General features: G+C 42.8%; 1 protein-coding gene across 7 annotated transcripts in view; it reads right to left on the bottom strand.

Moving 5' to 3' along the window:
- Positions 1–13471, bottom strand: part of Adck1 (aarF domain containing kinase 1) — a 159886-nt gene that overhangs the window by 98310 nt on the left and 48105 nt on the right. For 2 of the 7 annotated variants that reach the window (XM_031357310.1, XM_031357309.1), the window contains exons 2-3: positions 7225–7329; positions 3429–3513 (exon numbers count right to left, since the gene is read on the bottom strand). The gene's annotated coding sequence lies outside the window, so the exon portion shown is untranslated. The other 5 variants (XM_031357316.1, XM_031357307.1, XM_031357312.1 and 2 more) reach the window with 4 other exon arrangements.

Below are 13471 nucleotides of genomic sequence, written 5' to 3'. Positions count from 1 at the left end.
GAGTATCAGCCAACTACCACAGTAAAATAAGTTAGGATATAATCCAGAATAAAACGGACCCAGGTGGCAAAACTACACGTATATAAAGTAAGAGGGGTTGGATTGCAATGTATAAAGTAGTTCCCATGGGTGCTACAACTACAACAGCGAAGCTAGCCACAGGGACGAAAAATAAAAAATAAAAAATAAATACAAAAAAAAAACCACAACCATAACCAGGTGTGACAAATCTATGAACTTTTTTTTCTTATAAAGTAACATTCAAACTTGTAGTCCCCAGGGTAGTGACATCGCATCTCCTGGATTCATGTTAGCCATGCCGATTCCTGAGTTCAGATATCACACTAAAATCGGAACTTGAAAGGGGGACTAGGCTGAATTCTGCATAGTAACAAGCCCTCCACATAATTCTGCTGCACACTACACACAGCCTAGGAACCACAGTGACAAGAAAATGCTTAAAGAAAAATTGTCACCGGACAAAATCCAATTCCTATCAACTTGTAACTATGCCTTGAGCGTCTACTAAACGCTAAGCTTCCCACTTTCGTGGCAAGTAAATGTCAATAAAGTCTGGGACAGCTGTTACTATGTGTCTTCTCTCCGCACATCAGCTGGAAGCGCCGGAAGTCTCCAAGGTACTGAGGATTAAAAGCCGACTGGAGCCTGTTGCAAGCCTAGGTGACCTGATTTCTGGGGAGGCCCCTGCTCTTCACCACTCCACTCTAACCACCCCAGCTACCTCTGCGTGGGAGCCCACAAGGCCGCCGATGTATGAAGGCTTCTGGCGGAGGCACTCGTAGCCCCTGTCTCCACTTCTGCCTACTCCAGGGCACGCAAGGTTGGGCCACCCTAGTGGCCAGTCCACACTAACGACCGCTAGGGCACCGAGCGAGAGAGTCACAGCGGAGGGGGCGGGGCACTGCGAGTCACCTGAACCACGTGGTTGAGCCTGCTAGGGTGACAGGGTCACAGGCTCGAGTTTCCTCCCAGCTTCGCCTGGGCTGCAGAGCCTGAGTTCAAACGGCGCGGAGCACATCTGCACCGGACCCACCCCTCTCCACCTGCCGCTCGATCTGGCAGCAGGGTCGGCCCGGACTCTGTGCGTGGGTGCTACTCACCAGGGGATAGGGAAGCTGCCCCGCGCAGCCCGGAACCCAAATTCCAGGAAACTGTGCCTTCGCCACCAGCGCGCCTAGAAAAGCCGGTACCGAGAGGCCTGCCGGGACTTGTAGTTCCCCTCTGTTCCTTACACACCGACACCAACTAGAGGCCACAGCTGTGGTCCCTGAGCCAGAGGGAAGTCTTGCCTTGTCTGCCTAAGATACCGACAAAGAATCTTACTCAGAATGTTATACATTCGCGTTTAATGTAGGATGTAATTGTGGATCTGTAGATTTTAAGTAGGCATTAGATTCTAATTAGAATTCTAAAGAATAAAATGAGTCAGCAAGGGCTGGAGAGATGGCTCAGCAGTTAAGAGCACTGACTGTTCTTACAGAGGTCCTGAGTTCAATTCCCAACAACTACATGTTGGTTCACAACCATCTGTAATGGGATCGGATGTCCTCTTTTGGTGTATCTAAGAACAGCTACAGTGTTACTCATGTACATTAAATAAATATTTTTTAAAAAAAATGAGTCGGCAAAGAAGAAATTTGTTGTTACTTGGTAAATAGTAAGAATACGAGGATGGATCTGATTTATCTGTGATCCTGTGACTTGTGATGACCCAATGTTGATTTAAAGCATGCACCGTGTAAAAATTTATGAGACAACAATTTTATAAACATCTGAAGCCATTCTCATTGCATCTTTCAGTTCAACGTAATTGTAATCAAATTTCCAGCTGTATTTTTCCCCTGGCCCTTTGACAAACTGATCTAAAGATTATATGGCAAACACAGGGTAAAGCATAATGGTGACATTATTGAAAAAGAACATGCTTCAAGAACTTGGCCTTCAGTATTTCACATGTACAATTAGGCTATGAAAATTAACACCATGTGATATTTACATAGGCTGGTGTAAAGGCATGGAACCTTCTCAGGAGCCCAGAAGCCTCCAGATCTTTGTGTAGGGTGGGGGTTGTCAGGACATGAACTGAACAGTAGTGATCTGCTCGACCCGTTAACTAGCTTCACTCGCAGAAACTAATTGGAAGTCAAGATTCTCACAAGAAAAGAAAAAGGAAAGCATCCTCATGAGTTCAAGATAGGGCAAGTGTAGTGGGCACAAGTGTAGTAGGAGCCTTGTTAAATCTGAACTGTAGTAAATTTAAGAACTTTGTTACAGAATATTTGGTTGTTGTACATAGAAAACTCAATTGTTGGGCTGGCGAGATGGCTCAGCGGGTAAGAGCACTGACTGCTCTTCCGAAGGTCCTGAGTTCGGATCCCAGCGACCACATGGTGGTTCACAATCACACATAATGAGATCGGTCGCCCTCTTCTGGTGCATCTGAAGGCAGCTACAGTAAATTACACAGGAGCAAGCCAGAGCGAGTGGTGCCGGCAGAAGGTCCTGAATTCAATTCCCAGCAGCCACACACATGATAGCTCACTGCCATCTGTACAGCTACAGTGTACTCATACACATAAAATAAAATAAATCTTTAAAAGAAAGAAAGAAAGAAAGAAAGAGGGAGAGAGAGAAAGAAAGAGAAAGAAAGAAAGAAAGAAAGAAAGAAAGAAAGAAAGAAAGAAAGAGAGAGAGAGAGAGAGAGAGAGAGAAAGAAAGAAAGAAAGAAAGGAAGGAAGGAAGGAAGGAAGGAAGGAAGAAAGAAAGAAAGAAAGAAAGAAAGAAAGAAAGAAAGAAAGAAAGAAAGAAAACTCAATTGTTAAAACTCAATTGTTAGCCAAGTATGCAAGCTTGGACAGATAGTGCATCTGCCAGGTGCAGTTAAGTGTGTCCTGAAGAGATATCCTTCGGGGGTGCCTCTAAAAGCCTCTATGGACAAGAATGCCGAAGAATGGAATTTTAAAGAATGGCTATTTTAAGACAAGACACTTGGGCAAGGTCTTGTGGTCTTTGCTCTATGACCCAGAGACAAAGTTAGTTCCCCACCACGACAGTGACATGGTTCAGCCTGCGAAGGGTATAAAGGACGAGTTAGACGCTTCTTTGAAGAGCAGTTGGACCTTTGATATAGCTCCCTTTTTGACTTGGAAGGAAGCTCCTTTACAGAAGGAGCTTTAGGTAGGAGATAGGGATTTTTCTCTCTGGGCTTCTAGGAGCAACAGAGAAGCAGCTGGCAGGGCACAGGTAAACAGTGTTCTAGGAAAGAGAGCTAAGGAGCCCCCCGTGGGTTTGGAGGAGTTCAAGAGAAAGGTAGACTAGCTTCAGTAGAGTAGAACAGAGATTTCTAAACATCTAGCTGTTTACCTGTAGGATCAGGCTTCATATATAGTTAAGAAAAAAAAAGTTACCTCTCTGATTTAGCAGATTTTTACTCAGTTTATACCTCCTTTGTCTTTATTGGTTGACCAAGCCAGCTCAGTCAGTAAACAGGTTCTCCAATGCAGGAGGGGGGATTAAAGAGAAAAAAAGACAATTAGACAACATTGTAGCATGACCCCAGCCAGTTCTAAGGCTGAGGCAGGTTTATTTTTTCCCAACCTGCTTTTATACCAGTTTAATTACATGCAAGTAATAAGGTCATTGCTAGGTTGAGGAACAAGCAAGACAATAAACACAAATAGTCAAGAGACAAGCAAAGCAATGAACAAAGTCCAGTGATCACTGTTTCTAAGGGCCTAATCAGGATAACCAAGATATCTGAGCCTACTGTCCTAGCCCAAAGTCATATACATGCCTGAAGCCTACCTCTTTGTGCTAGCCTAAAATTAGATTCCTGCCTGACCTTACTTCCTTGTCATGGCCCAAAGTCAAATTCATGCCTAAAACCTACTACCTTGTCCTGGCCCAGTGTTAAATTCCTGCCAAGGGGCCCCAAAGCTCTCCACAAATGGTATAAATATTACTTAAACAGTAACTGCTAGAAACCTGCCCTAGCCTTTAGAATGAAAGCATGAGGCGGGACACAGGACACAATATCTAACAAAGGTCAAAGACTGATGATCTCTGGCCTTGTAACTCTCTCTTACTATTTTGTGCTAATAATCACTGGTTTCTTACTGTTCTGTGGCTAAATGGTACTGGTTTCTGGTAATAAACTCCTGCTGACAGCAGCAGGAGATTAAGAAGAAAAAAGACTTAATTGCTAGGGCTTTTTACTCTGTACCTCAAGGACCACTCTCTGGCCAGGGGAGAAGTTTAGAATTTGTTAACTCTTCGTGAACCAGAAAGAAAGGAAAAGAAAAGAAAGAAAATAAACAGGCAGAGACACACACACTTTGGTCAGATGAAATCACCTGTCTCATAAACTCCATAAGTGTTCATGCATACTTACATACATTCAGATGTATGTATGTACATACATAAAGACAACCACACACACATATACAAACACACACACACGCACACACACATTAGATGGATGGGGTTTATTTCTTCTCTCTGGCCTCCTTATAACTTCTTTCTTTTTTTAAGAATTATTTATTTATTTTATATATATGATTATGTAAGAATTGAGCAAATGGGGACACCTCATAAAAATACCAAGGAGGCAGGAATGACCATTAAGCCTAAAGACAAACAGCTTAGAAGGGTTTACTAAGCAAACATCCATTCCCAAGAGATGCCCTGATTTCGGGGAGTAATGCCGGGTTCCAGGAAACGTCCCCAGGAGGGGGTGGATCTCCTCCCATCCCTCCTATGTTGCTAAGGTATCTCCTCACCTGGGGCACAAAGGTCAATGGTCTCAAAAGAACAATGAGCTCCACCAATGAGATAACCAACTCATGCTGTAAACCTATGTGCTGGGAAGGTATAAAAAGTGTGGACTTTTGTTCCTCCGGGTCACCTTTGCCTGAATGCTAGATGACCCCAGTATACTGGATCATTAAAAACCTCATGCTAATTGCATTGATCTCCATCTCTGTGTTTTTGTGAGTGGGACGACATCCTAGACAAGACTCAGTTCTCGGAATCTTACAACAAGTATACTATAGCTGTCATCAGACACACTGGAAAAGGGCATCAGGTCCCATTACAGGTGGTTGTGAGCCACCATGTGGTTGCTGGGAATTGAACTCAGAACCTCTGGAAGAGCAGTCAGTGCTCTTAACCACTGAGCCATCTCTCCAGCCCCACTATATCTTCTTAAGCAAAAGTTCTTTAGAAAATTACCTTTTAGATAAAATGTTACACAAAAGGGGAGTTATAGACAGATGTTAATAGTAAGTTCAAAGCAGTGTTTCAGGCTATGAACTCATTATAAATTCAAAGCAACCATTTCACATGGCCTTCCTTTATCATAGTGCACTTCATCCTTGGACCTGTGGCTTCATCCTTGGACCTGACCTAGGATGAATGTTTTTCCCTTGATCAAAAATTTGTCCAAGCCGGGCGTGGTGGCGCACGCCTTTAATCCCAGCACTTGGGAGGCAGAGGCAGGTGGATTTCTGAGTTCGAGGCCAGCCTGGTCTACAGAGTGAGCTCCAGGATAGCCAGGACTACACAGAGAAACCCTGTCTTGAAAAACCAAAAAAAAAAAAAAATTGTCCCAAGCCTACTTCTCTTTTTACTGTAATTGTGAAAGCTCCGTGTATTATCATTATGCAGCTTTTACTTAATATTCTGTAAGGAATGAGCATATTCTATTCTTGATTCTAACTTTATCTTTCTGGCAAAATAACTAAATCCATTTTCATAAAATTATTTGAATCAAATCAGTAATTCTATAAAGTCGTAAATTTATCTAAACAGCATGAATTCATGAAAGTTCATATTCATGTTGATCTGAAGGAGATTTGCTCAATAGAGTGGAGGGATGTTAGATGACGTAACAGTGACAGGAAAGCCATACCAGCAGCAAGAAGGAATCCTGGGATAACTCTCTAAGGACTATGCATTCTCAGAGCTCACCCATAGCAAGTCATGCAAAATGGTGGGCCATCTCCAGAAAATTTACTTGCATGCCTTAGTCTCTCCTAGATGGCTTCTGAAAAGTAACATATTACAAACTTAGCTTCATTGAAAGACATCATAAAAAGCCACATAGTTGGGTGTGGTGGCACATTGTGAGTTCAAGACTAGCCTGGTCTACAAAGCAAGTTCCAGGACAGTCAAGACTACATAAAGAGATCCTGCTTCAGAAGAGGAGTGGAACACTTTTTAAAAAGAAGAGAAAAAAAGCCACATAGAGACTGGAAGACTGACTAAAGGGACTGGAGAGACAGCTCCTTAGCAGAGAGCAGATCCTGTTCTTACAGGACCCACAAGGCAACTCACAACATCCTGAAACTTCAGTTCCAGGGAACCCAATAACCCCTTCTAACATTTGTGGGCATCAATCATACATGTGGTGCATATACATTCACATATGCAAAACAACTGAAAAATAAAATAAGAAAATCTAACTATAAGGGACAATAGAGAAGGAAAGTGCATACCAAGATGGTGATGACATAGAATTGACCAACACAGCCCTCACCATTCAAGTTTGCAGTTCATAACACATTCGTGTAAGGAAATCAATGATGTCTAGATGGGGTGAGAATCCCAAAAGGAATACAGAATCAAGTGGTAGAGGGCACAGAGATGGAAGCGTTAACTGCGCTCGAGAAGAAACTAAAGTTGACTTGTGGGTTGGGAATTGTTTAATAAAAGTTGAAACAGGGCACTCCCCCAGAAGGAAGACGTTTGTTGGATAACAACCAGCAACACAGAGAGTCACCCAAAAGCATGAAGATGAAGCAACACAGGGCCAGTGAGACGGCTCAGTGAGTACATGTGTGCTTGCTACACGAGCCACAGGATATGTGTTGGATCCCCAGAACCTACATACTGGTGAACAAAATGACCAGTCACTGCTAAGCTACCCTCTAACCTCCACACGTGTGCTGTAACATGAATACACATGCCCAAACACACCAGCCCACAGACATACACAAAAACATAATAAGTCATTATAAGTGTTTTTAAAAGACTGAGCAGAGCAGAACAAAAACCAGAAATATTTAACTGTTTTAGGGGCTTGATGTGCTGCCCAGCTGTTCGGCACAGGCTTAGCATGACATGGTCCTGAGTTCAATCTCCAGGACCACAGAAAAGAAATAAAGAAACTATAACCAACAGATGAGAACTAAGGAATGTACTTACCTTAGCATGTGTGAGGCAGAGGAGGGAAAAATAAAACTTGGTTGCTCTAATTAAACCATAAGTTTAACTAACAAACTGTTAGTGCTGCAGGCCAGGAGTTATCACCTAGGAATGGAAAGTACAAAGCACTTTCAATTCATATAGTAAATGTGTAAACTTTCATATTAAAATGTAATTAAATTGATTTGTTAAGTTTGCAGACTTCCAATTAAATATGATAGAGTAAATATATAACTATGTAAATCCTCTGCCTTCTGAAATCCCATAAAAACTACAAAAAAAAAAAATTAAGAATATCTCACCTAAGGAGAACACACAAAAAAGGCAAAGCAGACAGGAAAATCAAAAGACCAGTGTAAGAAGCTCTAACGTAGCCGGGCGGTGGTGGCGCACTCCTATAATCCCAGCACTTGGGAGGCAGAGGCAGGTGGATTTCTGAGTTCGAGGCCAGCCTGGTCTACAGAGTGAGTTCCAGGACAGCCAGGGCTATACAGAGAAACCCTGTCTCGGAAAAACCAAAAAAGAAAAAAAAAAAGAAGAAGCTCTAAAGTAGGCAAGCTACTGAGGCACCTTTAAAACAAGCGGTAGCCCAGTTCTACCCAACAAGATTCTGATTTTAGAGTCTAGTGTGGGGTCTGGGCCTCAAAACTTTCCCGAAGACCCACAGGAAATGTGTAAACTTGAAATGTGTAAACATGAAAAAGATTTCACCAGGCTGGTCAGAGAGAAGGTTCTGGCAAAGGGGCAATGTGCTATGGCAAAAACCGGGTGCCTTTAGAGTGGTTCTCAGCCATGTTGGAATCACCTACCAAGCCCTACGCATCCTCCCAGGCCATCCCTAGAGCTGTCAAATCCAGGTTCAACAGGCAGGATCCAAACATAGTACTTTGTGGAAATTCCCAAGGGGTGATAGTCTATAGCCAAGATTAACAATGAGTTAATGAATTAGCTTTGCACCATGTACCTTATAGCAGATTTTTTTCTCTTTCTCTTTCTTTCTCTTTTTCTTTCTTTCTTTCTTCTTTTCTTCCTTGCTTCCTTCCTTTCCTTCTTTTTTTGTTTTTTGTTTTCAAGACAGGGTTTCTCTGTATAGCCCTGGCTGTCCTGGAACTCACTTTGTAGACCAGGCCAGCCTCAAACTCAGAAATTCACCCACCTCTGTCTTCCAATTGCTGGAATTAAAGGTGTGTGCCATCACTGCCCAGCTATTTTTTTCTTTCTTAAGATTTACTTTATTGGGCTGGCGAGATGGCTCAGCGGGTAAGAGCACGGACTGCTCTTCCGAAGGTCCTGAGTTCGGATCCCAGCAACCACATGGTGGCTCACAACCACCCGTAATGAGACTGGACGCTCTCTTCTGGTGCATCTGAAGACAGCTACAGTGAATTAAGCCGGAGCGAGCAGGGCCAGCAGAGGTCCTGAGTTCAGTTCCCAGCAGCCACACACATGATAGCTCATGGCCATCAGTACAGCTACAGTGTACTCATACACATAAAATAAATAAAGTAAATCTTAAAAAAAAAAAAAAAAAAGATTTACTTTATTTATATGAGCACACTGTAGCTGTCTTCAGACACACCAGAAGAGGGCATCAGACCCCTTTGCAGATGGTTGTAAGTCATTCCGTGGTTACTAGAAATTGAATTCAAGACCTCTGAAAGAACAGTCAGTGCTCTTAAACCACTGAACCTGCTCTCCAGCCCTACAGCAGATTTTCTAATTTGATACTATCTTTATTTCCTTCTTGATAAGCATTCAATTTTCTTGGTCCCTACTTATTTAAGAAGCTCTTATGAGAATCAAATGAATGCTTTGCCAATTGAATATTTATGTTCAGAGTTATCACATTGCATTGAATAGTAAAACCCACCAATGCTTCTCTCCCCTGACTCACCACAGTGCAACTATGGTGGCTTCTTTTGTATCCCTCAACTTGCCAACCTGACTGCTGCTCTTATACTTCCTACTCCCCAATATCTTCATAGGTCATCTCCATCCTGGAATATCTGTTCTCTGTGCTCATGTCACTTCCACAGATATATCATCTGTGCGGGCGAGTTTTATGTCAACTTGACTAAGGCTAGAGTCATTTTGGAAGAGGAAATCTTAATTGAGAAAACAACAACACTTGGCCTATGGACAAACGTGATTTTTTTTTTTGATTGATGGTTGGTATGGGAGGGCACAGCTCACTCCGAGTGGTGCCCCCTGGGTTGGATATCCTAGGTGTTAAAAGAAAGCAGACCAAGCAAGCCATGAGGAACACACCAGTAAGCAATGGCTCCATGGCCTCTGCAATGGTTCCTGCCTTGAGCTCCCAATTAAATGGATAATGAACACTTTCCTCCCTAGGTTGTTTCTGGCCATGGCAATTTATCATAGCAACAGAAACCAAACTAAGACATTATCCCTATATACAACTACCCAATTACCTCTACACTCTCTGAGACTTAATCTATCCCCTTATACTTTAGCATACGAACCAATTTTGCTTTTAGTTGAAATTATATAATCCTTTTCTTCAAATGGTGTTATCTGTATGCTGCTAGAATATAGAAGGTAGGACAGCAAGGATTTGGATCCACGATGCCTGTCTTAGATAGAGTTGTATTATTGTGAAGAGACATCATAAGTAGACAAAGCTGATATGGGCAGACATTTAACTGGGGCTAGCTGACAGTGTCAGAGGTTTAGTCCATTATTATTATGGCAGGAAGCATGGCAGCATGCAGGCAGACATGGTACTGGAGAAGGAGCTGAGAGTTCTCTATTTCTATCTTAAGGTAGCCAGGAGAGTAGCTTCCACATTGGGCAGAGCTTTAGTGTGTATAAATAAATAAGACCTCAGGGCTGGAGAGATGGCTCAGCAGGTAAGAGTACTGACTGTTCTTCCAAAGGTCCGAAGTTCAAATCCCAGCAATCACATGGTGGCTCACAACCACCTATAATGAGATATGTTGCCCTATTCTGGTGCATCTGAAGACAACTACAGTGTACTTATATATAATAATAAATAAATCTTTGTGCCAGAGTGAGCAGAGACTGAGCAAGTGGGTTGGCCAGAAGGAGCAGAGGTTCAAAAATTCAATTCCCAACAACCACATGAAGGCTCACAACCATCTGTACAGCTGTAGTGTACTTATATACATAAAATAAAATAAATAAATATATTTTTTTTTAAAAAAAGACCTCAAAGCCCACTTCCACAATGACAAACTTCCTCCAAAGAGACCACACCTACTCTAATAAGGCCACACCTCTTAATAATACTTCTCCCTATGGGGCCAGTATTCAAACACATGAGTCTACGGGGACCAAATCTATTCAAACCAACACAGTGCCTGACATATAATCAGTATCCCATGCTGAAAGCAGGATGTTAACAAGAGTAACTGCCCTCGTAAATGGAGAGCATCCTTTGGCTAAGGTGGGGAAGGAAAGTGATAAAGAAGTATCAGGATAGTTGTATCCTGTGCTAAACCCTAGGAAGGACAGAAGCAGAAGTAAGACAAAGAAAAACTGAGCAGAAGTCACTGATCACTTCTTTGGACAGCATTGTCAGATAAGATCCCCCTAAGAAATCCCAACCTGACAGGTGAGAAAGTCACCCATGGTGGTCGTGAGGCTAAGAATGTTCTAGGATGGGAAACTGCAACTGTAAAAATCCAAGGTTAAAGCTTAGCATGTTGAAGAAACAGAAAGGAACCGGGTGTGGCCGAGGCAAAGGCACTCGTGGGCAAGAAGGTGCAGGTGCCAAGCTAGGCTACACCACATAGAGCTTGAAGAGTTTAGATTTTAATCAAAGCATGATAGGGATCCATTAGAGAGCTATAAACCAGGAGGGGGTCTGACCCGAGAAGCTCAATAGAGAACACAACTAAACAACCAAAGCCAGAAAGGGAACATTTCAGAATCTCCCCAAGGCCCAGCTGTGTTTCTGCAGCGGCGGGACATGAAGCTGGTGATGGCTGATTTAGAATTTCATGCAAGATTTTGCATCTCTGTGGCAGACATGAGACATCTGCAAAGAGGATCAAAGCACAGGGTTCCTCTTTAAGTATGTAAAATCACTGTAGAGGAGGCGATGAGAAAACTGTCCACCTAGTTCCGGGGCAAAGGAAGGAAGAAGGAACCTGTGATAAAAGGAAGAAACAAAACCAGTATGGTGGCTGGCCAGCAGCATCCAAACGTGAGCAGCGCCTTTCTGGGAGAACAGCAGCAGCATGGAACACCAACTGCAGCCAGGAGGCTTGTGTCAGCACATGCCCAGAACAGACGGTCCCAGGAGGAACTACCCAAAGCTCAGACCCAAGCTGGTCACTACCCAGCTCCCTCAGAGTGTAATGACATCCACTTGCCAGCCTCTACCCCTGTTGCACTGATATGCTAGGGCTGGAAGAGCAGAAGCAGGGCCCTCAGAGGGACAAGGAGGGAGACCTCTTGGATCTGGACAACTTACAGAGGCCTAGTCATGTCAGGCGCATCGCCTGTCCCATAATGTGGTCAAGCTGTCCTGGACCTAACAGAGGGCTAAAGGAATGTTTGGGTATCTGAAAGGAAGAAAATCAATATAAGTAATCTAGAATTTCTGACCTGGGAGGTTGGAGTACCATAATAATCAAGCTGAGGAAACCTACCAAAAAAAAAAAAAAGCATAGCCCCTGGGGACATCACTGTCATCGTCTGTCCTGAGAAGAAAACTCCCTTATGAAAACTGTTCACGGGGCTGGAGGGATGGCTCAGCTGTTCAGAGCACTGACTGCTCTTCCGAAGGTCAGGAGTTGAAATCCCAGCAACCACATGGTGACTCGCAACCACCTGTAATGAGATCTGAAGACAGCTACGTACACATACTTACATATAATAATAAATAAATCTTTAAAAAAGAAAAGAAAAAACTGTTCATGCATCTCAGTTACAGCAAAAGCCATGTGAATTATTCTGTGCATATGCATGTGTACACATGTGATGTGTATCTGTGTGTGCTTGTTTGCACACATGTTGGAGGTGTACAATGGGTATGTGTCCATGTAGCAGCCAAGAAAAATCTCAATTTTCTCCTATGGGACACCATCTTTCTTTTTAAGATAAACCTGATGCCATTGTCCTGCAATTTGACAGGTAGCTTAGCCAAGTTCTATGGATCCCTCAATGGTTTTGCATCCCTAGTTTTGGAATTACAAAAATATTCTGCTGAACGTGGTTTGTTTTTCCGGAAGGGGTCAGGGGATCAAACTGAGGTACTCATGTTTGCAAGAGAAGTACTTGACTCAACTGAGCTGTCTCTCCAGCATCCTGTGTGAATCAGAATCCTAAACAAGTTTCTTGAAGTAGGATAAATCTGTATACATTTGAATACAATCCATGTGCTATACTAATCTGGATGCTTTAAATATACCTTTGCATTTATTCTTCAAAATATATGCTATCACTATCATTGTTACACCCCATTTTTTCTTTTTTAATTTATTTATTTGTTTACTTATTATAGGTACACTGTAGCTGTTTCAGACACACCAGAGGAGGGCATCAGATCTCATTACAGATGGTGTGAGCCACCATGTGGTTGCTGGGATTTGAACTCAGGACCTCTGGAAGAGTAGTTGGTGCTCTTAACCACTGAGCCATCTCTCCAGCCCTATACCCCATTTTATAGTTGAGGAAACTATGGTCCACAGACCTAATTGTCCAAGATCACCCCATAGACAAGGTTCTCAACCTTCCTAAAGTTACAACCATTTAATACAGTTCCTCATGTTGTGATGACCCTCCTGTCTCAGTTAGGGTTGTACTACTATGAACAGACACCATGGCCAAGGCAATTCTTCTAGGGACATTTAATTGGGGCTGGCTTACAGGTTCAGAGATTCAGTCCATTGTACTCAAGGTGGGAACATTTTGATAATTAAACAAATCAAAGCAAATAAAGCAATCTGAACAAGTATGAACTGATGAGACAGTATTTCTACTGTCTCCTGCCCCAACCTCCATGAGATCAAGGCCTAAATTATTATCTCATATCTCTGTCTACTTACTGGATAAGCCTATTTCAGGCTCTGTTTGTCATACCAGGCAAAGAAATCCCAGAAATCCAGTGAGTAGACCGTGTTCAAAGACCCCGAGAAATTGTCCTGGCAAGAGTTTTCTAACTCTTCGTTAAAGCATGTTTTCATTCAATCTCCCTGACTTCTCCCTCTGTGGACTTAGCATTTGCTGTATCTACCAACTGGCTCTCTTTTGTTGTGCT

Source organism: Mastomys coucha, unplaced genomic scaffold, assembly GCF_008632895.1.
Source record: "Mastomys coucha isolate ucsf_1 unplaced genomic scaffold, UCSF_Mcou_1 pScaffold6, whole genome shotgun sequence".
Classification (NCBI taxonomy): domain Eukaryota; kingdom Metazoa; phylum Chordata; class Mammalia; order Rodentia; family Muridae; genus Mastomys; species Mastomys coucha.
Note: the sequence above shows the minus strand (reverse complement) of the source record. Positions and strands in the feature narration are given on the sequence as shown.